Here is a 25969-nt window from a genome sequence, read left to right on the forward strand (position 1 = left end):
TTCCGAATTTCCTCTTCTGATTGAGTTCCAGTTTCAAAGCATTATTGTCTGAATAAATGCAGGGAAGAATCTGAAGCTTTTGATATTGGTGAAGAAATGATTTGTGACCCAGTATTTGATCTACTTTGGATAAAGTTCTGTTTGGAGCTCAGAAGAATAGGTATTCTTTTGTTTTCGGATTAAATGTTCTCTTTATATCTTTGAAGTCCATCTGTTCAGGGTGTCATTCAAAGCTTTTATTTCTTTTTGGTTAATCTTCTGCTTGAATGATCTGTCCATTGCTTTGAGTAGAGTGTTGACTTTCCCAATATAAATGTATGATTAAAATTATGCTTTTTACTTTTATTAGTTGTCTGCTCCCATTTTAGGGGCATAGATATTTAAAATTGTTAGATCTACAAGTCTTAGTGACAAAGAGAAAATCCATAAAGCAGCCCAGGGAAAGAAGTTAGTAACATACAATGGTAAAAATATTAGATTGGCAGCAGTCTTATCCACAGAGGCCTGAGCTGGCATGATATATTCAGAGCACTAAATGAGAAAAACATGCAGCCAAGAATACTATATCCAGCTAGGTTATCATTGAAAATAGAAGGAGATATTAAAAGCTTCCAGGACAAACAAAAAGTGAAGGAATTTGTAAACACCAAACCAGCTCTACAGGAAATATTGAAAGGTGTCCTCTAAGCAAAGAGAGAGCCTAAAAGTAGTAGATCAGAAAGGAACAAAGACAGTATACAGTAACAGTCACCTTACAGGCAATGCAATGACACTAAATTCGTAACTATCAATAGTTACCGTGAAAGTGAATGGGCTAAATGTCCCAATCAAAAGACACAGGGTATCAGAATGAATAAAAAAACAAAACCCATCTATATGTTGCCTACAAGAAACTCATTTCAGACCCGAAGACACCTCCAGATTTAAAGTGAGGGGGTGGAAAAGAATTTACCATGCTAATGGACATCAGAAGAAAGCTGGCGTGGCAGTCCTTGTATCAGACCAATTAGATTTTAAGCCAAAGACTATAATAAGAGATGAGGAAGGACACTATATCATACTCAAAGGGTCTGTCCAACAAGAAGATCTAATAATTTTAAACATCTATGCCCCAACGTGGGAGAAACCAACTATATAAACCAATTAATAACAAAATCAAAGAAATACATCGACAATAATACAATAATAGTAGGGGACTTTAACACTCCCCTCACTGAAATGGACAGGTCATCCAAGCAAAAGATCAACAAGGAAATAAAGGCCTTAAATGACACTCTGGACCAGATGTACATCACAGATATATTCAGAACATTTCTTTTTTTAAAGATTTTATTTATTTATTTGAGAGAGAGACAGTGAGAGAGAGCATGAGCGAGGAGAAGGTCAGAGAGAGAAGCAGACTCCCCATGGAGCTGGGAGCCCAATGTGGGACTCGATCCTGGGACTCCAGGATCACGGCCTGAGCCTAAGGCCGTCCAACCAACTGAGCCACCCAGGCGTCCCCAGAACATTTCATCCCAAAGCAACAGAATACACATTCTTCTCTGGTGCACATAGAACATTCTCCAGAATAGATCACATCCTGGGTCCTGAATCAGGTCTCAACCAGTATCGAAAGATTGGGATCATTCCCTGCATATTTTCAGACCACATTGCTCTGAAGCTAGAACTCAACCACAAGAGGAAATTTGGAAAGAATCCAAATACATGGAGACTAAACAGCATTCTTCTAAAGAATGAATGGGTCAACCAGGAAATTAAAGAAGAATTGAAAAAATTCATGGAAACAAATGATAATGAAAACACAATGGTCCAAAATTTGTGGGACACAACAAAGGCAGTCCTGAGAAAAAAAGTATATAGTGGTACAAGCCTTTATCAAGAAACAAGAAAGGTCTCAGGTACACAACCTAACCCTACATCTAAAGGAGCTGGAGAAAGAACAAGAAAGAATCCCTAAAATCAGCAGAAGAGAAATCATAAAGATCAGAGCAGAAATCAATGAAATAGAAACAAAAAAAAAAAAAAACAAAAAACAAAAAAAACAATAGAACAAATCAACGAAACTAGGAGGTGGTTCTTTGAAAGAATTAATGAGATTGATAAACCCCTGGCCAGACTTATCAGAAAGAAAAGAGAAAGGACCCAAATTAATAAAATCATGAATGAAATAGGAGAGATCACAACTAACACCTAAGAAATACAGACAATTATAAGAACATATTATGAGCAACTCTACGTCAACAAATTCGACAATTTGGAAGAAATGGATGCATTCCAAGAGACATATAAACTACCACAACTGAACCAGGAAGAAATAGAAAGCCTGAACAGATCCATAACCAGTAAGGAGATTGAAACAGTCATTAAAAATCTCCAAACAAACAAAAGCCCAGGGCCAGAGGGCTTCCCGGGGGAATTCTACCAAACATTTAAAGAAGAACTAATTCCTATTCTCCTGAAACTGTCCCCAAAAATAGAAATGGATGGAAAACTTCCAAACTCATTTGATGAGGCCAGCATCACCTTGATCCCAAAACGAGACAAGGATCCCATCAAGAAAGAGATCTACAGACCAATATCCTTGATGAACACAGATGCGAAAAATCTCACCAAAATACTAGCCAATAGGATTGAACAGTACATTAAATGATTATTCACCACGACCAAGTGGGACTTATTCCAGGGCTGCAAGGTTGGTTTAACATCCACAAATCAATCAAAGTGATCAACACATCAATAAAAGAAAGAACAAGAACAATATGATACTCTCAATAGGTGTTGAAAAAGCATTTGACAAAGTATAGCATCCCTTCCCGAACAAAACTCTTTAAAGTGTAGGGATATAGGGCACATACCTCAATATTATCAAAGCCATCTATGAAAAACCCACCACAGACATCATTCTCAATGGAGAAAAACTGAAAGCTTTTCTGCTAAAGTCAGGAACACGGCAGGAATGTCTATTATCACCATTGCTATTCAACATAGTACTAGAAGTCCAAGCCTCGGCAATCAGCCAACCAAAGGAAATTAAAGGCATCCAAATCGTCAAAGAAGAAGTCAAACTATCACTCTTTGCAGATGATATGATACTATATGTGGAAAACCCAAAAGTCTGCTCTCCAAAACTGCTAGAACTTGTGCAGGAATTCAGTAATGTGTCAGGATATAAAATCGATGCACAGAAATCAGTTGCATTTCTCTACACAGCAAAATGAACTATTGGGATTTCATCAAGATCAAAAGCTTTTGCACAGCAAAGGAAACAGTTAACGAAACCAAAAATACAACTGACAGAATGGGAGAAGATATTTCCAAACGACATATCAGAAAAAGGGCTAGTGTCCAAAATCTATAAGGAACTTAGCAAACTCAACAACCAAAGAACTAATAATCCTATCAATTAATCAGCATAAGATATGTACAGACATGCAAAGAAGATATCCAGATGGCCAACAGATACATGAAAAAGTACTCCACATCACTCGGCATCAGGGAAATACAAATCAAACACACAATGAGATATCACCTCACACCAGTAAGAATGGGTAAAATGAACACGTTGGGAAATGACAGATGCTGGTGAGCATGTGGAGAAAGAGGAACCCTCCTGCACTGTTGGTGGGAATGAAAGCTGGTTCACCCACTCTGGAAAACAGCATAGAGGTTCCTCAAAATATAAACAGGGTGCCTGGGTGGCTCAGTGCGTTAAGCCACTGCCTTCATCTCAGGTCATGATCTCAGGGTCCTGGGATCGAGTCCCGCATCGGCTCTCTGCTCAGCAGGGAGCCTGCTTTCCTCTCTCTCTCTCTGCCTGCCTATCTATCTACTTGTGATCTCTGTCAAATAAATAAAAATCTTAAAAAAAAAATGTTGAAAACAGAACTACCCTACGACCCAGCAATTGCATTACTGGGTATTTACCTAAAGATACAAACGTAGTGATCTGAATGGGCACTTGCACCCGAATATTTTTAGCAGCAATGTCTACTATAGCCAAACTATGGAAAGAACGTAGATGTCATTCAACAGATGAATGGATAAAGAAGAGGTTGTATATTTACAGAATGGAATACTATGCAGCCATCAAAAGAAATGAAATATTGCCATTTACGATGACGTGGATGGAACTAGAGGGTATCATGCTTAGCGAAAATCAATTGGAGAAAGACAACTATTATATGATCTCCCTGATATGCTGAAGTGAAGATGCAACTCGAGGGGGTTAAGGGGGTAGGCGTAGAATAAATGACACAAGGTGGTATTGGGGGAGAGTCAAACCATAAGTGACTCTTAATCTCACAAAACAAACTGAGGGTTGCTGGGGGGAGGGGTGTTGGAGAAGGGGGGTCTGGTTATGGACATTGGGGAGGGTATATGCTATGGTGAATGCTGTGAAGTGTGTAAACCTGGCGTTTCACAGATCTGCACCTCTGGGGTTAAAAGTACATTATATGTTTATTAAAAAAAATTAAAAAATAAAAATAAATAAATAATCATTTAAAAAAATTGTTAGATCTTCTTGTTGGATAGACCCTTTAAGTATGATGTATTGTGCCTTTCCATCTCTTATTACTGTCTTTGGTTTAAAATCTAATATGTCTGATATGAAGATTGGTACCTCACCTTTCTTTTGAGATCCATTAGTGCTGTAAATGTTTCTCATCCCCGTACTTTCAGTCTGGAGGTCTGGTTAAATGAGTCTCCTGGAGACAGCATATGTATGGGTCCTATATGATATAATTTATCTTTTGTGATATCCTTTGTCTTTTGCTTGGAACATTGAGCCCATTTACATTAAAAAAATTATTGAAAAGCATGAAATTGCTGCCATTGTATTGCCTGCAAAGTCCCTGTTTCTGTAGATGGTTTCTGTTCCTTTATGGTGTATGTTACTCTTGTGGTCTCATTGCTTAAATATTTTAAGATATCTGGCAGGGCTGAGTGGTAATAAAATATTATTTAGATTCTGCTTATCCTGGAGACTCTTTATCTCTCCTTCCTTGCTGAAAAACAGCCTTTCTGGATAATGTGGTCCTTGTTGTACGTTCTTCTCATTTAGTATCGGAGATAGATCTTGCCAGCCTTTTTAGTCTGCCAGATTTCTGTGGACAGGTCTGATGTTATTCCAATGTTCCTCCCTCCATGTGTAAAGACTCTCCTTGTAGATGCTGTCAGGATAGGTTTTATATGTTGATGTACTAAAAATATTATAACTGGAAAATTTTCCTTTTAAAAAGGAATAAAATCAGTAAGACATTTTCTGGTACATAAATGTAGTGAAAGCTTATTATTACTAGACATGTCTTAAAGTAAATGTCAAAGGGAGACATTCAGATTGAAATAAAATAATGTTGTAATATGGATTTGTAATCTTAATTTTAATTTCCCAAAGAAATTAAAAGACACATGTGTGAGTATTACTGGTCTGTGTATAAAATAAAAAGAATTATTTCATGTAACTAATATTTAAAATGAGGAAGAATTATGTATAGTAATAGATTTTACCTATGATTAAATTAAGGAAAATACAGATGAATATAGGGGAAGGAGAAAAAAGAGAGAGAGATGGAAGCAAATCATAAGAGCCTCTTAGCTATAGTTAACAAACTGAGGTCTGATGGAGAGAGGTGGGTGAGGAATGGACTAAATGGATAATGGGAATGAAGGAGGACACTTGTGATGGGCACTGGATGTTCTATAGAAGAGATAAATCACTAAATCCTACTCCTGAAACCAATATTACCCTATATATTAAGTAATTAGATTTTAAATAAATACTTGAACCATGTCCAAAAATTAAGTAACAATTCAAATTGACATTTTAAATCTTTAATATGTAATACCTAATCCTCATCACAACCTTAAAAAATCTTTATTTATACAATTGGAAAGGAAAAAGAATTCGAGCATGCCACTACAAAATAAGATCAATTACACACACACACACACGCACACACACACATTAGTGCTGAGGGAATAAGAAACTAATAAATTAGAAGATATTCAGATAAAAAATAGCAAAATACATTTTGTATTCATCAGAAACTACTGTAAATATAAGTGGATTATGTACCCCTGTTCTGCCATACATTGTTAGAATGAATATATATATACTCTGTATTTTAAACTCAATTTATATTGATAAAGACCCAATTCCATGAAAATGAAAGTTTGTGGAAAAAAATACATAATATATGCAAAGCATAGACAGAAAAATATGGAGTTATATCAATATCAGCCAAAGTGGACTTTATGTCAGAACTTGTTAAGATATAAACAGACATTATGTATTAGTTATAGTTGAATTTGAACAAAGAAGATATAACAATTATAAGCATATATGCACGAAATATCAAATTCCCATAATATGGAAAGCAAATATTGGAATAACTGAATGGAAAACTGGTTGGAGACTATTTTAAAAAATAGTTGGAAACTTCAGGATTGCTCTTTCAATCATCGATTGAACAGCCAGACAGTAGTTACAATTAAAATCAGGGTGAGTCTTTTCAAATACTATAAACTAATCAGCCTTAAGAGATATATACAAAACACTTCCCTAAACAATATCTGAATATGCAATTTTCTTAATCTATATGGACCAGTCTCCAAGATTGAACATATGTTAGGCCAGGAAACAAGTTGTAAAAAACATTAAAATATTGAAACACACAAAATATCTTTTCTGATAAAATGTAATGAAGCTTACATAAAGCTTACATAAAGCAACGAATAACAGAAGAAAAACTAGAACTCAATTATATGGATATTAAACAATACATTTTAAAAACTAAGAGGCTTAAGGATTTACAATAGATATTTAAAAAAAAGAAAACAACCAGAAGCATAGTAAAGTAGAAATAAAGATACTGAATCTTTTGAAGTTCAGATAAAAAAGTCCTAAAGAAGAATTAATGGAAGTAAAAATTTAAATTAAAAAATAAAGTTCTCAAGTCAACAAGAAACTGTTATAACTTAATCAAGTAGAAAAATAAAAATGTTAAATCTAAAGCTAATGAAGGCGAAACAGTAATAAAGAGTACAGCAGAGATAGCAAATAAGAGTAGTATAGAAAAAGCATCAAAGAAATACATCAAAACTAAAGCAGGATTCTATGAAAATTAACAAAACTTTAGCTATATTAACCAAGAAAAAATTAAAAAAGAACTCAAAATATTAACATAAGCAGTGAGAGTGAGTACATTATCATAAGTTTTATAGATATAAAATTATGAACCCAATATTAATAAATAGATATTAACATGTTGGATAACCATGAACAAGTTGAACCATGAACAAGTGGACTAATTCCCAGAAACAACATATTACCAAGACTGGGTCATGAAGAAATATAAAATTGAGCTCATCTATAACTAGTAAGGAGATTGAATACATAATTAAATACATTCAACTAAGAAAGTTCTTGAGCCAAAAGACTTCACTGGTTAATTTTCCCAAGTGTACAAAAACAAATCCAATTCTTTTCCAACTCTTTCAAAAACCAGAAGAGAATACATTCTAACTCATTCCATAAGGCCAACATTGCCCTCATACAAATGCCATAAATGATATTGGTCTGGATATCAGTCTTTATGTAAGCTTTTAATAAAATATTGGCACTCAGAATTTATCAGTACATGAAGAGTATTATACACTATGACCTAGTTGGATTTAATCCTGGAATGCCAGGACTCTTCAACATATGAAAGTAAATATATATAATGCAACATATTAACAGAAGAGAAACCTTCATGCACTAAAAGAACTTTGAGGAAGAATAAGATGGTGTGACTCAGTGTTCCTGTTTTGAAAATTAAATATAAAGCGATAGTAATCCAAACAGTGTGGTAACCCAAGAGATAAGACCATCTTGAGAAAAAAGAAAAAAAAAACTGGAATCATCACAAGCCCAGGTTTCAAGCTATTACAAAGCTAAATTGATAATAATAATAATAATAATAATAATAATAATAATAATAATAAACAACTCAACCATATGGAGTTGGCATAGAAACTCACACATAGATCTATACAACAAAGTAACTCAGAAAAAAACTCACACATATGTAGTCAGTTAATCTACAAAAAAGTGGATAGGAATGTACAATGAGAGAAAAGGCAGTCTTTTCAGTAATTGGTGCTGAGACAACTGGACAGCTTAATGGAAAACAATTAAACTGTGCCACTTACTACATCCTACACAAATATAAGCTCAAAATGGATATTATCAAAAATTTCTCAGAAAGGAAATTACTGACTTGATATCAGCAATAGAAACAGATTTCTAGGTAGGACTTCTCTGGTAAGAGAAACAGAAAACCACATTAAACCCTTGGGACTACAGAAGGGTGGTTTTGTTTGTTTTTTTAAACAGTGAAAGAAGCCATCAACAATATAAAAAGGCAATCTTCTGTTTGGGAGAAGATATTTGCAAATAATAAATTCAATAAGGGCTTAATATCCAAAATATAGAAAGAACTTATACATGAAGACATAACATTCAAAAAGTCTGAATATTTGTTTACCCTCTGGATTGGCCTTGAACTCACCTAAAAACAGCTACACATGGGGAGCCTGGGTGGTTCAGTCATTGGGCATCTGTCTTCACCTCAGGTCATGATCTCAGGGTCCTGGGATCAAGCTTTGCATGGGACTCCCTGCTCTGCTGGAAACCTGCTTCTCGTCCCACTTACCCTGTGTGTGTTCCCTCTCATGCTGTGTCTCTCTCTGCCAAATGAATAAATAAAATCTTTAGAGAAAATTAAAAAAAAAACAGCTACACAAACTATCAGAACTCATTTCTAAACTTTGTCCTAGGGACATGCTAAGCTATTAGTATTTTCACCTTATTCATGTCTCAGTGGACATTGTCAAGTGAATACACACACAAAAACCACTTATTATCCTTATTCTTCAAAGATGTCCTGATATCATGATCCCTATTTAGCCTTTATGGAGTTATCTCAAATGTCAAGGGTAGGGATGAGGAAAGAAGTATACAGACTGCTTTGAAAAATATTCAATGTTGACTCAGAAAAATGACTTCATTCCATTGAAGATGGGAGGACCAATGTGAGCTCTCCAAATCAGTAAGTTTGTAACTATACAAGCTGATAAAAGGTACATGCCTTCTGGTATTTTTATTTTTATTTATCATTTAAGGTTGAGATACTTCTGCAAATAATTAAGATAATTATGATTAGAATTAATAAAGAACTATCTTAACAAAATATCATAATTGATAATTAAGACATTCAAGTATTTCATTAACTATGGAAAGTGAAAGGGAAATTTTAGTTGACTAAAGTTGATTTAAAAGATATGCATTTTTATATATCTTATGTATCTCATATTTTCATTTAGATATCTAATTAAAACTTAAAAAGTAAATAAATTGAGTACATACTCGTGTGCTTTAAAAAAAAAATGAAGCTCGAGAGGAGACAAGATGGCGGGGAAGTAGGAGGAGGTGCCTTTTCAACCTGTACCCTAAAGTGAGCTGATTACCTACCAAAGAACTCCGATCACCCATGAAATCAGCCTGAGATCAGAATTTTAAACGTCTGGATCACTACAGGGACAGAAGACACCAGTGGGCAGGTAAACTGGAGTGGAAATGTCAGACTGATATTGGAAGATAAACAAAAGAGGGAGGGAGCCACCAGAGGTGACCGACTAGAAAGTAATACACCTAATACGAGAGTGCCCTGCATCTGGGGACCAGCATTAACATGGAGATTGGTTGAAAGCAGACAGAAAGAGCAAAGGATCCTGGGATGTGGGGGGGAATGGGAATCGGGATGGTTAGGGACAGGGGCTTAAGTCCCAAGACCCAGGACAGCCTCCCCTGGAGCTGAGCCAGAGAGAGTGAGGCAGAGAAAAAAGGTTTTGGTCCCTGAGACACCAGGGCGCCCGAGAATGCGTGGGGTTTGGCTCCTATGAGGGGCTGGGAACCTCACCAGCCAGCAGAACTCTGAGCCATGCTACAGAGCCTAAGATGCACCCGCCCCTCACACTCCCCTGAGAGAGGTGCACAAAGGCCCAGCCTCGTGCTTTTGGACCCACACCCTGCTCTCAGAGCCTGAGACATGCACATGACCCACAGCTTCCCCTGAGAGAGGTGCGCATAAGACAGTACTCTTAGAGCCAGAAAGACCAGGCACTCCCAGCCTGGGCCAGAGGGAATATCTCAGTGTGTGATCGCTGCTTGGAACCTCTTTGGTAGTCTGGAGATGCACAGACAGCCACCGCAGCTATGGTTTTGGGTAAAAGCAGAAGATCCTGCATCCCCAGGGACCGCAACTCAGAACCTTCTCTGCCAGCAGCCAAGGGGAAATTTATATGGACTCTGCAACACCCACCAGGGACCAGCCTGAGGCTTCTCTCTGAGAGGGAGGTCTGGGTGCAGCTTGCTTTCCTCTAAACCTACATAAACCATCAAAAGCGGTCAAGGTGAGAGGGGGGAAAAAAGTGAACAAACATAAAAACCTCCAGAGAACAAAAGCCTGAAAAAAATCGGTTTCCTCAGAGCCCTCCCCCTTGAGGGGGGCGGGAGGAATTAACTCAGGGAGCATCATTTACTGAAAACCCACGTGACAGGCCCCTCCCCCAGAAAACCAACCAGGAAAGGAAGAAAAAAAAGAAGAATACAAGAGAACAACCACCACTACTTCATTGGACAACTTTTATTTTTAACTCGTACCCACTATTCTGGCTCACGTTTTTTTATAAAGAAATTTTTTTTTAATTTTCAGTATAACAGTATTCATTATTTTTTCACCACACCCAGTGCTCCATGCAATCCGTGCTCTCTATAATACCCACCACCTGGTACCCCGACCTCCCACCCCTGCCCCTTCAAAACCATCAGATTGTCTTTCAGAGTTCATAGTCTCTCATGGTTCAACTCCACTTCCAATTTCCCCCAACTCCCTTCTCCTCTTTATCTCCCCATGTCATCCATGCTATTTGTTATGCTCCACAAGTGAAACCATGTGATAATTGACTCTCTCTGTTTCACTTATTTCACTCAGCATAATCTCCTCCAGTCCCGTCCATGTTGCTACAAAAGTTGGGTATTCATCCTTTCTGATGGAGGCATAATACTCCATAGTGTATATGGACCACATCTTCCTTATCCATTCGTCCATTGAAGGGCATCTTGGTTCTTTCCACAGTTTGGCGACCATGGCCATCGTTGCTATAAACCTTGGGGTACAGATGGCCCTTCTTTTCACGACATCTGTATCTTTGGGGTAAATACCCAGGAGTGCAATGTCAGGGTCATAGGGAAGTTCTATTTTTAATTTCTTGAGGAATCTCCAAACTGTTCTCCAAAGAGGCTGCACCAACTTGCATTCCCACCAACAGTGGAAGAGGGTTTTGCCTTTCTCCACATCTGCTACAACACATGTTGTTTCCTGTCTTGCTAATTTTAGCCATTCTAACTTGTATAAGGTGATATCTCAATGTGGTTTTAATTTGAATCTCCCTGAGGGCTAGTGATGATGAACATTTTTTTATGTGACTGATAACTATTTGTTTGTCTTCATTGGAGAAGTGTCTGTTCATATCTTCTGCCCATTTTTTGATATGATTTGTCTGTTTTGTGTGTGTTGAATTTGAGGAGTTCATTATAGATCCTGGATATCGACATTTTGTCTGTACTGTCATTTGCAAATATCTTCTCCCATTCCGTGGGGATACCTCTTTGATTCCTTGACTGTTTCCTTTGCTGTGCAGAAGCCTTTGATTTTGATGGAGTCCCCAAAGTTCATTTTCGCTTTTGTTTCCTTTGCCTTTGGAGACATAACTTGAAAAAAGTTGCTGTGGTTGATATCGAAGAGATTACTTCCCAAGATCTCCTCTAGGATTCTGATGGATTCCTGTGTCACGTTGAGGTCTTTTATCCATTTTGAGTTTATCTTTTTGTACAGTGTAAGAGAATGGTCTAGTTTCATTCTTCTATGTATAGCTGCCCAGTTTTCCCAGCACCATTTATTGAAGAGACTGTCTTTTTTCTATTGTGTATTTTTTCCTCTTTTGTCGAAGATTATTTGACCATAGAGTTGAGCGTCCATATCTGGGCTCTCTACTCTGTTCCACTGGTCTATATGTCTGTTTTTATGCCAGTACCATGCTGTCTTGGCGATTACAGCTTTGTAGTAAAGCTTGAAATCAGGTAACATGATGCCCCCCATTTTATTTTTGTTTTTAAACATTTCCTTAGTGATTTGGGGTCTCTTCTGACTCCATACAAATTTTAGGATTATTTGCTCCAGCTCTTTGAAAAATATCGGTGGAATTTTGATCGGAATAGCATTAAAAGTATACATTGCTCTAGGTAGTATAGATATTTTATTCTTCTAATAATGTTCTAATGTTCTAATAATCTTCTGTTTATTCTTCTAATCCAAGAGCATGGAATGCTCTTCCATCTCTTTGTGTCTTCTTCAATTTCTTTCATGAGTGTTATGTAGTTCCTCGATTACAGATCCTTTACCTCTATGGTTAGGTCTATTCCCAGGAATCTTACAGTTCTTGGTGCTATAGTAAATGGAATCTATTCTCTAATTTCCCTTTCTGTTTTTTCATTTTTATTGTATAAGAAAGCCACTGATTTCTGTACATTGACTTTGTATCCTGCCACGTTGCTGAATTGCTGTATGAGTTCTAGAAGTTTGAGGGTGGAGTATTTTGGGTTTTCCATATAAAGAATCATGTCATCTGCAAAGAGAAAGAGTTTGAATTCTTCATTACCCATTTGGATACCTTTTATTTCTCTTTGTTGTCTTATTGCTGTTTCTAGGACTTCTAATACTATGTTGAACAAAAGTGGTGAGAGTGGGCATCGTTGTCGTTTTCCTGATCTCAACAGGAAGGTTGCAAGCTTTTTCCCATTGAGGATCATATTTGCTGTGGGTCTTTCATAGATAGATTTGATGAAGTTCAGGAATGTTCCCTCTACCCATATACTTTGAAGCATTTTTATCAGGAACGGATGCTGGATTTTTGTCAAATGCTTTTTCTGCATCAATTGAGAGGACCATTTTGTTCTTCTCTCTTCTCTTATTAATTTGTTGTATCACATTGATTGATTTGTGAATGTTGAACCATCCTTGTAGCCCAGGGATGAATCCCACCTGGTCATGGTGGATAATCTTTTTATAGTGCTGTTGGATCCTGTTTGCTAGGATCTTGTTGAGAATCTTAGCATCCATATTCATCAGTGATATTGGTCTGAAATTCTCCTTTTTGGTAGGGTCTTTGCCTGGTTTGGGGATCAGGGTAACACTGGCTTCATAGAAAGAGTCTGAAAGTTTTCCTTCTGCTTCAATTTTTTGAAACATCTTCAGGAGAATAGTTGTTATTTCTTCTTTGAACGTTTTGTAGAATTCTCCGGGGAATCCATCATGTTTTTTGGCTCTTGTTTTTTGGGAGGTTTTTGATCACTGCTTCAATCTTGTTAATAGATATTGGTCTATTCAGGTTGTTTATTTCTTCCTGGTTCCATTTTAGGGGTTTATAGTTTTCCAGGAATGCATCCATTTCATCTAGGTTGCTTAGCTTTTTGGCATATAACTGTTGATAATAACTTCTGATGACTGTTTCTACATCCTTGGTGTTAGTTGTGATCTCTACCTTTTCATTCATAATTTTATGAATTTGAGCTTTTTCTCTTTTCTTTTCGTTTAGTGTGGCCAATATTTTATCAATCTTATTGATTCTTTCAAAAAAACAGCTTCTAGTTTCATTGATACGTTCTACTGTATCTGGTTTCAGCCTAAATGATATCAGCTCTAATCTTGATTATTTCCCTTCTTATGTGTGTAGTTGGTTTAATTTGTTGTTGATTCTCCATTTCTTTAAGGTTTAGAGAAAGCTGTTGTGTTATGGATTTTTCCATTATTTTGAGGGATGCTTGGATGGCGTGTATTTCCCCCTTAGGACCGCCTTTGCTCTATCACATAGGTTTTGGACAGAAGTGTCTTCATTGTCATTGGTTTCCATATATTCTTTCAGTTCTTCTTTGATCTCCTGGTTGATCCAAGCATTCTTAAGCAAGGTGGTCTTTAGCTTCCAGATATTTGAGTTCTTTCCGAACTTTTCCTTGTGATTGAGCTCCATTTTCAAAGCATTGTGATCTGAGAGTATGCGGGGAATAGGGAATAATCTCAGTCTTTTGGTATAGGTTGAGTCCTGATTTGTGACACAGTATGTGATCTATTCTGGAGAAAGTTCCATGTGCACTTGAGAAGAATGAATATTATGTTGCTTTAGAGTGTAATGTTCTGTATATATCTATGAGGTCCATCTGGTCTCATGTGTCATTCAATGCTCTTGTTTCTTTATTGATTTTCTGCTTCTATATCTGTCTATTTCTGAGAGAGACAAGGTAAGAAGATCTTCAAACATTAGTGTATTCATATCAATATGTCTCTTTATCTTGATTAACAGTTTTGTGTAATTGGCTGCTCCCATATTGGGGGCATAGATATTTACAATTGTTAGATCATCTTGGTGGATAGTCCCTTTAAGAATGATGTTGTTTCCTTCTGTATCTCTGATTACAGTCTTTAGTTTAAAATCTAATTTGTCTGATATGAGAATCACTACCCCAGCCTTCTTTTGAGGCCCATTGGCATGAAAGATGCTTCTCCATCCGTTCACTTTCAGTCTGGTTGTATCTTAAGTTCAAAAAATGTCTCTTATAGACAACATATATCCCACAGATTTTGAACCATTGTATTTTCATTATCATTTGTTTCCATGATTTTTTTCAATTCTTCTTTAATTTCCTGGTTGACCCATTCATTCTTTAGAAGGATGCTGTTTAGTATCCATGTATTTGGGTTCTTTCCAAACTTCCTTTTGTGGTTGAGTTCTAGCTTTAGAGCATTGTGGTCTGAAAATATGCAGGGAATGATCCCAATCTTTTGATACCGGTTGAGTCCTGATTTAGGACCGAGGATGTGATCTATTCTGGAGAATGTTCCATGTGCACTAGAGAAGAATGTGTATTCTGTTGCTTTGGGATGAAATATTCTGAATATATCTGTGATGTCCATCTGGTCCAGTGTGTCGTTTAAGGCCTTTATTTCCTTGCTGATCTTTTGCTTGGATGATCTGTCCATTTCAGTGAGGGGAGTGTTAAAGTCCCCTACTATTATTGTATTATTGTTGATGTGTTACAAGTCTCAGTGACAAAGAGAAAATCCTAAAAGCAGCCCGGGAAAAGAAGTCTGTAACATACAATGGTAAAAATATTAGATTGGCAGCTGACTTATCCACAGAGACCTGGCAGGCCAGAAAGAGCTGGCATGATATTTTCAGAGCACTAAACGAGAAAAACATGCAGCCAAGAATAGTATATCCAGCTAGGCTATCATTGAAAATAGAAGGAGAGATTAAAAGCTTCCAGGACAAACAAAAACTGAAAGAATTTGCAAATACCAAACCAGCTCTACAGGAAATATTGAAAGGGGTCCTCTAAGCAAAGAGAGAGCCTACAAGTGGTAGATCAGAAAGGAACAGAGACCATATACAGTAACAGTCACCTTAAAGGCAATACAATGGCACTAAATTCATATCTCTCAATAGTTACCCTGAATGTTAATGGGCTAAATGCCCCTGTCAAAAGACACAGGATATCAGAATGGATAAAAAAACAAAACCCATCTATATGTTGCCTCCAAGAAACTCATTTTAAGCCCGAAGACACCTCCATATTTAAAGTGAGGGGGTGGAAAAGAATTTACCATGCTAATGGACATCAGAAGAAAGCAGGAGTGGCAATCCTTATATCAGATCAATTAGATTTTAAGCCAAAGACTATAATAAGAGATGAGGAAGGACACTATATCATACTCAAAGGGTCTGTCCAACAAGAAGATTTAACAATTTTAAATATCTATGCCCCCAACGTGGGAGCAGCCAACTATATAAACCAATTAATAACAAAATCAAAGAAACACACCAACAATAATCTTATAGACAACATATGGACGGGTCCTGTCATTTTATCTAGTCTGCAACCCTGTACCATTTCATGTGCACATTTAAGCCATTCACAATGAGGATGAATAATGATAGATACGTTTTAATTGACATTGTGTTACCTTTGACGTCTTTCTTTCTGTAGATTATCTCTATTTTTCTGTTCAATGCTATTCTTAAGATTTTTCCTCTTTTATAGTACCTCCCCTTAATATTTCTGGCAGTGTCAGCTTGGTGGTTGCATAGTCTTTTAAGCCTTTCTGGTCTTGGAAACTCTTTATCTCTTCATCCATTTTAAATGTGAGTCTTGCTGGATAAAGTATTCTTGGCTGCATGTTTTTCTCATTCAGTGCCACGAATATATCTTGCCAGCCCTTTCTGGCTTGCCAGGTCTCTGTGGAGAGGTCTGACGCTATTCTGATGGGTTTTCCTCTGTACGTAAGGATCTTCTTTGTCCTAGCTGCTTTCAAGAGGTTCTGCCTATAATTATAATTCTTCATTTTTACTATTAGGTGTCTCGAGGACTTTTGAGAATCTGTAATCATGGGGGGAACCGTTCAGCCTCTAGTACATAAACGGTGTTTCCATTCAGGAAATTCGGAATATTTTCATGAAGAACTTGTTCCAGTATATCTTCTAGACTTCTTTCTTTCTCCTCCCCTTCAGGGATTCCAATAATTCTGACGTTGGAATGTTTCATGGCATCATTTATTTCCCTGATTCAGTTTTTGTGGCTTCTAAGCTGTTTGTTCCAGGCTTTCTCCAGATCCTTTCTCTCTATTTCTGTTTGTCCTCCAGATCACTAATTCTATCTTCTGTCTCAGTTACTCTAGCGTTGAGAGAATTTAGATTAGATTGGAATTCATTAAGAGCATTGTGAAGCTCATCCCTGGTAGCTTTCAGCTCTTCCCTAACATTGAAACATGATTTCTGCGTGTTTTCAGTTTGGCCCTAATCAATTCCATTAGGTCACCCATGGATTTCTCCAACCTAGCTATTGCTTGGATAATTGTTAGCCTGAATTCTCTTTCCGACATATTGTCTATGTTGATAGCCGTTAGCTCTTTTGCAGAAGGTCCATCCTCTTTATTTTTCTTCTGTTGTGCATTCGTCCTCCTAGTCTTTGGTGAGAGATGGCTGAACAGGTGTAGCTGGATGTATCGACCGTGGTGCAGTCAACGTGCACCCTATAACACTTCTGAGCAATCAGGATTCCCCACCCAAACGAGAGACAAAAGAAAAGAAAAAGAAAGAGAGAGATAGAGAGAGAGGCAGGAACGAAAGATGAAATAAAGGAGAAATTTCAGCACAAATGGGCCCCAAGGTAAGATTTATGAAGTATATAAACAAAAACAGACAAACAAAAAGACTGATAAAAGTATATGACAAGAGAAAAAATATATATATATATTTGCATATATATTTATATAATATGCAAATAAAGGAAGAACCTCGTCAAAAAAACTCCAAGTATAAGATTTTTATACTATCAGGACAAACACAAAAACACAGAAACACTGGTGGAAGAAAAAGATGGGAAAGTGGTTGTAAATTCTCAGTGTGTGTGAGGAAGGTTGTTTTGATTCTTCCTGGATGTATCTTGATATTGTTGTTAAAGGACTCAACTTTCCTAAGATAAAGGGGGATTAGTATTGGTTTACCTACAGGGGTGGCATTGATTGGGGAAAGGGGATTACCTTGAAGTTTAACTCTATATGAATATTAGAAAATAAAAATTAAAAATTGGAATAAACTTGAATGAACTAAATTAAAGTTTAAAAAAAAGAAATTTAAAAAATAGAAATGCAGAAGGAACACACAGGTATATGTGTCAAAAAGTTCAGGTTAGAAGGTTATTTTGGAATTTGATGTATTGGACATCTCACTGTGATGGTAAATAGGTTAAAAAATTATCTATATAATGATAAAAAAATATCTATATAAAAAAATGAGCCAGAATAGTGGGAAGGAATTAAAAATAAAAGTTGTTTTATGAAGCAGTGGTGGTTGTTCTCTTGTCTTTTTTTTTTTTTCCTTTCCTGGTTGGTTTTCTGTGGGAGGGGCCTGCCACGTGAGTTTTCAGTCAATGATGTTCTCTGAGTTAAGTCCTCCAGCCCCCGTCAAGGGGGTGGCCTCTGAGGAAACTGTATTTTTCAGGCTTTTGTTCTCTGGAGGTTTTTATATTTGTTCACTTTTGTTTTTCTCTCTTCCCTTTACCGCTTTTGATGGTTTTTGTAGGTTTAGAGGAAAGCAAACTGCACCCTGACCTCCCTCTCATAGAGAAGTCTCAGTCTGGCTGCAGAGCCCAAATAAATCCCCCCTTGGCCGCTGGCAGAGCAGGTTCCCAGTCGCAGTCCCTGGGGACACAGGATCTTATTGCTTGTACCCAAAACCATGGCAGCGGCGGTTGTCTGGTAGCTCCAGACTGCCAGAGAAGTTCCAAGCAGCGATCACACACTGAGATCTTCCCAATGGTCTGGGCTGAGAGTGCCTGGTTTATCCGGGTCCGAGAGCACCGGGCTGGCGCCTGTGTGCACCTCTCTCAGGGGAGGGCGCGGGTCATGACTCAGACACTGATGGCATGGCAGGGCACTCATGTGGGGACTGCAAAAAGGCTGTGCTTCTGTTGGCGGGCGAGGCTCCCAGCCCCTCATAGGAGTCAGATCCCACGCGCTCTCAGGCATGATGGTGGTTCAGGGACCAAGACCTGGTTTGTCTGCTGTGCTCTCTCTGGCTCTGTGCCAGGGGTGGCTGTCCTGGGTCTGGGGACTTAAGCCCCTGACCCTAACACCCCAATTCCTGAAATTTCCCCCCGGTGATCTTTGCTTTTTTTGAGTGCTTTCTACCAGACTCCCGAGTTAATGCTGGTCCCCAGGCGCAGGGCACTCTCGTATTGGGATATTACTTTCCAATGTGTCGCCTCTGGTGGCTCCCTCCCCCTTTTGTTTATCTTCCGATATCAGTCCGAATTTCCCACTCCACTTTACCTGCCCACTGGCATCTTCTGTTCCGGTAGAGATCGAGACATGTATAATTCTGATCTCAGGCTATTTTTGTGGGTGATTGGAGTTCTTTGGAACATAATCAGCTCACTTTAGGGTACAGGATGAAAGGGCACCTCCTCCTACTTCCCCAACATCTTTTCTCCCCCCCATATAGATAACTTTTTAATCTATTTGCCATCACAGTGAGATGTCCAGAACATCAAATTCCATAATAACTTTCTAACCTGAACTTTTTGATACATACACCTGTTTTTCTTTCGCATTTCTATTTTTTTAATTTTTTTCCTAAATTTTAGTTTAGTTAAGTCTAGTTTATTCCATTATAATTTTATTGTCTAATATTCATATAGAGTTAAACTTCAAGGTAATCCCCTTTCCCCAATCAATGCTACCCCTATAGGATAACCAATTTTTAATCTCCCGTTATCTAAGGAAAGTTGAGTCCTTTAACAAAGATATCAAGATACATCCAGGAAGAATCAAAACAACCTTACTCAACCACACTGAGAATTTATAACCACTTTCCCATCTTTTTCTTCCACCAGGTTTCTGTATTTTTGTGTTTGTCCTGATAGTATATAAATCTTATACTTGGGGTTCTTTTTGATGAGGTTCTTCCTTTATTTGCTTATATATATATATTTTTTCTCCGTCATATACTTTTATCAGTCTTTTTGTCTGTCTGTTTTTGTTTGTATACTTCATAAATCTTACTTGGGGCCCATTTGGGCTGAACCTTCTCTTTTATCTCCCTTCTTGCTCCTCTCTCTCTCTCTCTCTCTTTTTCTTTTCTTTTTTCTCTCATTTGGATGGAGAACCCTGATTGCTCAGAAGCACTCCAGAGTACACCTTGAATGAAACACGGTTGGTACATCCAGCTACACCTGTTCAGTCATCTCTCAACAAAATGACTAGGAGGAGGAATGCCCAACAGAAGAAAAAAACAGAGGATGGGCCTTCTGCAACAGATCTAATGGCTATCCACATAGACAATATGTCAGAAAGAGAATTCAGGATAACAATTATCCAGGTAATATCTAGGTTGGAGAAAGCCATGGATGACCAAACAGAATAGATTAGGGCCAAACTGAAAGCGATCAGAAAGGATGTTCACAATGTTAGGGCAGAACTGAAAGCTACCAGGAAAGAAGTTCACAATTCTCTCAATGAGTTCCAATCTAATCTAAATTCTATCAAAGCTAGGGTAACTGAGACAGAAGATAGAATTAGTAATCTGGAGGACAAACAGATAGAGAGAAAGGAAAATGAGGAAGCCTAGAACAAACAGCTTAGAAGCCACGAACACAGAGTCAGGGAAATAAATGATGCCATGAAATGTTCCAATGTCAGAATTATTGGAATCCCTGAAGGGGAGGAGAAAGAAAGAAGTCTAGAAGATATAGTGGAAGAAGTTCTTCATGAACATTTTCCCAATCTCGCGAATGGAACCAGCGTTCACGTACTAGAGACCAAACAGTCATAAATTCCAGATTTCAGATATAAATTCCATAAAAACATCAAGACAACTGATAGTCAAATTGAGGAATCATAATTGTAGATATAATCTCTTGAAAGCCACTATGACAAAGAGGATACTTACTTACATAGGAAAACCCATCAGAATAATGTCAGACCTGTCCACAAAGAACTGTCAAGCCAGAAAGGGCTAGCAAGATATATTCAGGGCACTAAATGAGAAGAACATGCAGCCAAGAATACTTTATCCAGAAAGACTGACATTCAAAATGGATGGAGAGATAGTTTCCAAGACCGGCAAGGCTTAAAAGACTATGCAACTCCCAAGCTGACACTGCAGGAAATATTAAGGGGGGTTCTATAAAAGAGGAAAAAGCCCAAGAATAGCATTGAACAGAAATATAGAGAGAATCGACAGAAACAAAGACTTCAAAGGTAACATGAAGTCAATAAAAACATATCTATCAACAATCACTCTCAATGTGAATGGCCTAAATGTGCCCATAAAACGACACAGGGTTGCATATTGGATAAAACGACAGCACCCATCCATATGTTGTCTACAAGAGACCCATTTTGAACATAAAGATACACCCAGACTGAAAGTGAAGGTATGGAGAAGCATATCTCATGCCAGTGGGCCTCAAAAGAAGGCTGGGGTATTGAATCTCATATCAGATAAGTTAGATTTTAAACTAAAGACTGTCATCAGAGATACAGAAGGACACTACATTATTCTTTTTTTTAGGATTTTATTTATTTATTTGAGAGGGAGAGAGAGCATGAGAAGGGAGAAGCAGACTCCCCAAGGAGATTGGAGCCTGATGTGGGACTCAATCACAGAACTCCAGGATCATGACCTGAGCTGAATGCAGTGGCTTAACCAACTGAGTCACCCAGGTATCCCAAACACCACATAATTCTTTTTATTTTCTAATTTTTTATTTTTTATAAACATATATTTTTATCCCCAGGGGTACAGGTCTGTGAATCACCAGGTTTACACACTTCACAGCACTCAACAAAGCACATACCCTCCCCAATGTCCATAATCCCACCCCCTTCTCCCAAACCCCCTCCCCCCAGCAACCCTCAGTTTGTTTTGTGAGATTAAGAGTCACTTATGGTTTGTCTCCCTCCCAATCCCATCTTGTTTCATTTATTCTTCTCCTACCCACTTAAGCCCCCATGTTGCATCACCACTTCCTCATATCAGGGAGATCATATGATAGTTGTCTTTCTCTGCTTGACTTATTTCGCTATGAACACAGATGCGAAAATACTCAACAAAATACTAGCCAATAGGATTCAACAGTACATTAAAAGGATTATTCACCACGACCAAGTGGGATTTATTCCAGGGCTGCAAGGTTGGTTCAACATCTGCAAATCAGTCAATGTGATACAACACATCAATAAAAGAAAGAACAAGAACCATATGATACTCTCAATAGATGCTGAAAAAGCATTTGACAAAGTACAGCATCCCTTCCTGATCAAAACTCTTCAAAGTGTAGGGATAGAGGGCACATACCTCAATATCATCAAAGCCATCTATGAAAAATCCACCGTGAATATCATTCTCAATGGAGAAAAACTGAAAGCTTTTCCGCTAAGGTCAGGAACACGGCAGGGATGTCCATTATCACCACTGCTATTCAACATAGTACTAGAGGTCCTAGCCTCAGCAATCAGACAACAAAAGGAAATTAAAGGCATCCAAATCGGCAAAGAAGAAGTCAAATTATCACTTTTCGCAGATGATATGATACTATATGTGGAAAACCCAAAAGACTCCACTCCAAAACTGCTAGAACTTATACAGGAATTCAGTAAAGTGTCAGGATATAAAATCAATGCACAGAAATCAGTTGCATTTCTCTACACCAAGAGCAAGACAGAAGAAAGAGAAATTAAGGAGTCCATCCCATTTACAATTGCACCCCAAACCATAAGATACCTAGGAATAAACCTAACCAAAGAGGCACAGAATCTACACTCAGAAAACTATAAAGTACTCATGAAAGAAATTGAGGAAGACACAAAGAAATGGAAAAATGTTCCATGCTCCTGGATTGGAAGAATAAATATTGTGAAAATGTCTATGCTACCTAAAGCAATCTACACATTTAATGCAATTCCTATCAATGTGCCTTCCATCTTTTTCAAAGAAATGGAACAAATAATTCTAAAATTTATATGGAACCAGAAAAGACCTCGAATAGCCAAAGGGATATTTAAAAAAGCAAACACTACATAATTCTTAAAGGGACTAGCCACCAAGATGATCTAACAATTGCAAATATTTATGCCCCAAATATGGAAGCAGCCAATTACATAAGAATACTGTCAATCAAGATAAAGAGTCATATTGATATGAATACATTAACAGTAGGAGATTGTAACATGCTTCTCTCAGAAATAGATCATGGAAGCAGAAAATCAATAAAGAAACAAGAGCATTAAATGACACATTGGACCAGAAGGACCTCATAGATATATACAGAACATTCCACCCTAAAAGAAGAGAATATTCATTCTTCTCAAGTGCACATGGAACCTTCTCCAGGATAGTCCACAAACTGGGTCACAAATCAGGATTCAATTGATAGCAAAAGACAGATTATTCTCTGCACATTCTCAGATCACAATGCTTTGAAACTGGAGCTCAATCACAAAGAAAAGTTCCAAAAGAACTCAAACACCTGGAAGCTAAAGACCACCTTGCTTAAAAATGCTTGGATCAACCAGGAGATCAAGGAAGAACTGAAACAACTCATGGAAACCAATGAGAATGAAGACACGTTGGTCCAAAACCTATGAGATACAGCAAAGTCAGTCCTAAGGGCAAAATACATAACCATTCAAGGCTCCCTCAAATAAACTATAAAAATTCAGAATACACCAGCTGTCTCTACACGTTAAAGAAATGGATAATCAGCAACAAATCAAACCAACTCCACATGTAAGAAGGAAAATCATCAAGATTAGAGCTGAGATCAATGAGGTAGAAATCAGAGATACAATAGAACGTATCAATGAAACTAGAAGCTGGTTTTTTGAAAGAATCAATAAGACCAATAAACCATTAACCAAATTAATCCAAAAGAAAAGAGAAAAAGCTCAAATTCATAAATTATGAATGAAAAGGGAGAGATCACAATGAACACCAAAGAAGTAGAAAAAATCATTAGAAGTTATTATCAACAGTTATATGCCAATAAGCTAAGCAACCTAGATGAAATGGATGCATTCCTGGAAAACTATAAACTCCTAAAATTGAACCAGGAAGAAACTGACAACCTAAATAGACCGATATCTAGTAACGAGCTTGAAGCAGTGATCAAAAACCTCCCAAAAAACAAAAGCCCAGGTACTGACGGATTCCCTGGGGGAATTCTACCAAACTTTCAAAGAAGAAATAACACCTATTCTCCTGAAGCTGTTTCAAAAAATTGAAGCAGAAGGAAAACTTCCAGACACTTTCTATGAAGCCAGCATTACCCTGATCCCCAAACCAGGCAAAAAAGAGAATTTCAGACCAATATCACTGATGAATATGGGTGTGAAGATCCTCCACCGGATCCTAGCAAACAGGATCCAAAAGCACTTTAAAAAGGTTATCCTCCATTACCAGGCTGGATTCATTCCTGGGCTACAAGGATTGTTCATCATTACCAAATCAATCAATGTATAGAACAAATTGATAAGAGAAGAGAGAAGAATCACACAGTCCTCTCAATTGATGCAGAAAAAGCATTTAACAAAATCCAGCATCTGTTCCTGATAAAAACGCTTCCAAGTATAGGGGTAGAGGGAACATTCCTGAACTTCATCAAATATACCCACAGCAAATATCATCCTCAATGGGAAAATGCTTGCAGCCTTCCCGTTGAGATCAGGAACATGACAAGGATGCCCACTCTCACCACTCTTGTTCAACATAGTATTAGAAGTTCTAGCAACAGCAATCATACAACAGAGAGAAATAAAAGGTATCCAAATTGGCAATGAAGAAGCCAGACTCTCTCTATTCATAGATGACATGATATTTATATGGAAAACCCAAAAGACTCCAGCCCCAAACTACTAGAACTCATACAGCAATATAGTAACGTGGCAGGATACAAAGTCAATGTACAGAAATCAGTAGCTTTCTTATACACTAATAATGAAAATACAGAAAGGGAAATTAGAGAATCGATTCCATTTACTATAGCACAAAAAACCATAAGATACCTGGGAATAAACCTAACCAAAGAGGTAAAGAATCTGTACTCGAGGAACTACAGAATACTCATGAAAGAAATTGAAGAAGACACAAAAAGATGGAAGGCCATTCCATGCTCTTGGATCAGAAGAATAAACATTGTTAAAATGTCTATACGCCTAGAGCAATCTGTACTTTTAATGCCATTCTGATCGAAATTCCACCAATATTTTTCAAAGAGCTGGAGCAAATCATCCAAAAAATATGTTTGGAATCAGAAGAGACCCCGAATCGCTAATAAAATGCTGAAAAACAAAAATAAAACTGGGGGCATCACGTTACCTGATTTCAAGCTTTATTACAAATCTGTGATCACCAAGACAGCATGGTATTGACATAAAAACAGACACATAGATCAGTGGAACAGAGTAAAGAACCAAGATATGGACTCTCTTTTCTACGGTCAAATAATCTTCGACAAAACAGGAAAAAATATACAGTGGAAAAAAGACAGTCTCTATAATAAATGGTGCTGGGAACCTGGACAGCTATATGCAGAAGAATGAAACTCGACCATTCTCTTACACCATACATAAAGATAAACTCAAAATTGATAAAAGACCTCAATGTGAGACAGGAATCCATTAGAATTATAGAGGAAAACATGGGCAGTAACCTTTTGGATATCAGCCACAGCAACTTCTTTCAAGATATGTCTCCAAAGGCAAAGGAAAGAAAAGCGAAAATGAACTTTTGGGACTTCATCAAAATCAAAAGCTTCTGCACAGCAAAGGAAAGAGTCAACAAAACATAGAGGCAACCCACAGAATGGGAGAAGATATTTGCAAATGACAGTACAGACAAAACATTGATATCCAGGATCTATATAGAAGTCTTCAAACTCAACACACACAAAACAGACAATCATATCAAAAAATGGGCAGAAGATATGAACAGACACTTCTCCAATGAAGACATACAAATGGCTATCAGACACAGGAAAAAAAATGTTCATCATCACTAGCCAGCAGGCAGATGCAAATTAAAACCACATTGAGATACCACCTTACACCAGTTAGAATGGCCAAAATTAGCAAGACAGGAAACAACATGTGTTGGAGGGGATGTGGAGAAAGGGGAACCCACTTACAGTGTGGATGGGAATACAAGTTGGTGCAGCCACTTTGGAAAACAGTGTGGATATTCCTCGAGAAAATGTAAGTAGAGCTTCCCTATGACTCTGCAATTGCACTACTGGGTATTTAACCCAAAGATA

At 37.6% G+C, this 25969-nt stretch overlaps 1 long non-coding RNA gene across 1 annotated transcript; it reads right to left on the reverse strand.

The window, feature by feature from the left end:
- Window positions 1-4355: 4355 nt before the first annotated feature.
- Window positions 4356-24814, reverse strand: LOC116585539. Its single transcript, XR_004283682.1, has 4 exons — window positions 24804-24814; window positions 11661-11667; window positions 6080-6086; window positions 4356-4434 (listed from the first exon to the last, which is right to left on the reverse strand). It is a non-coding gene; the product is annotated as an uncharacterized LOC116585539 (long non-coding RNA).
- Window positions 24815-25969: the final 1155 nt, after the last annotated feature.

Source organism: Mustela erminea, chromosome 3 (genome assembly GCF_009829155.1).
Source record: "Mustela erminea isolate mMusErm1 chromosome 3, mMusErm1.Pri, whole genome shotgun sequence".
Classification (NCBI taxonomy): domain Eukaryota; kingdom Metazoa; phylum Chordata; class Mammalia; order Carnivora; family Mustelidae; genus Mustela; species Mustela erminea.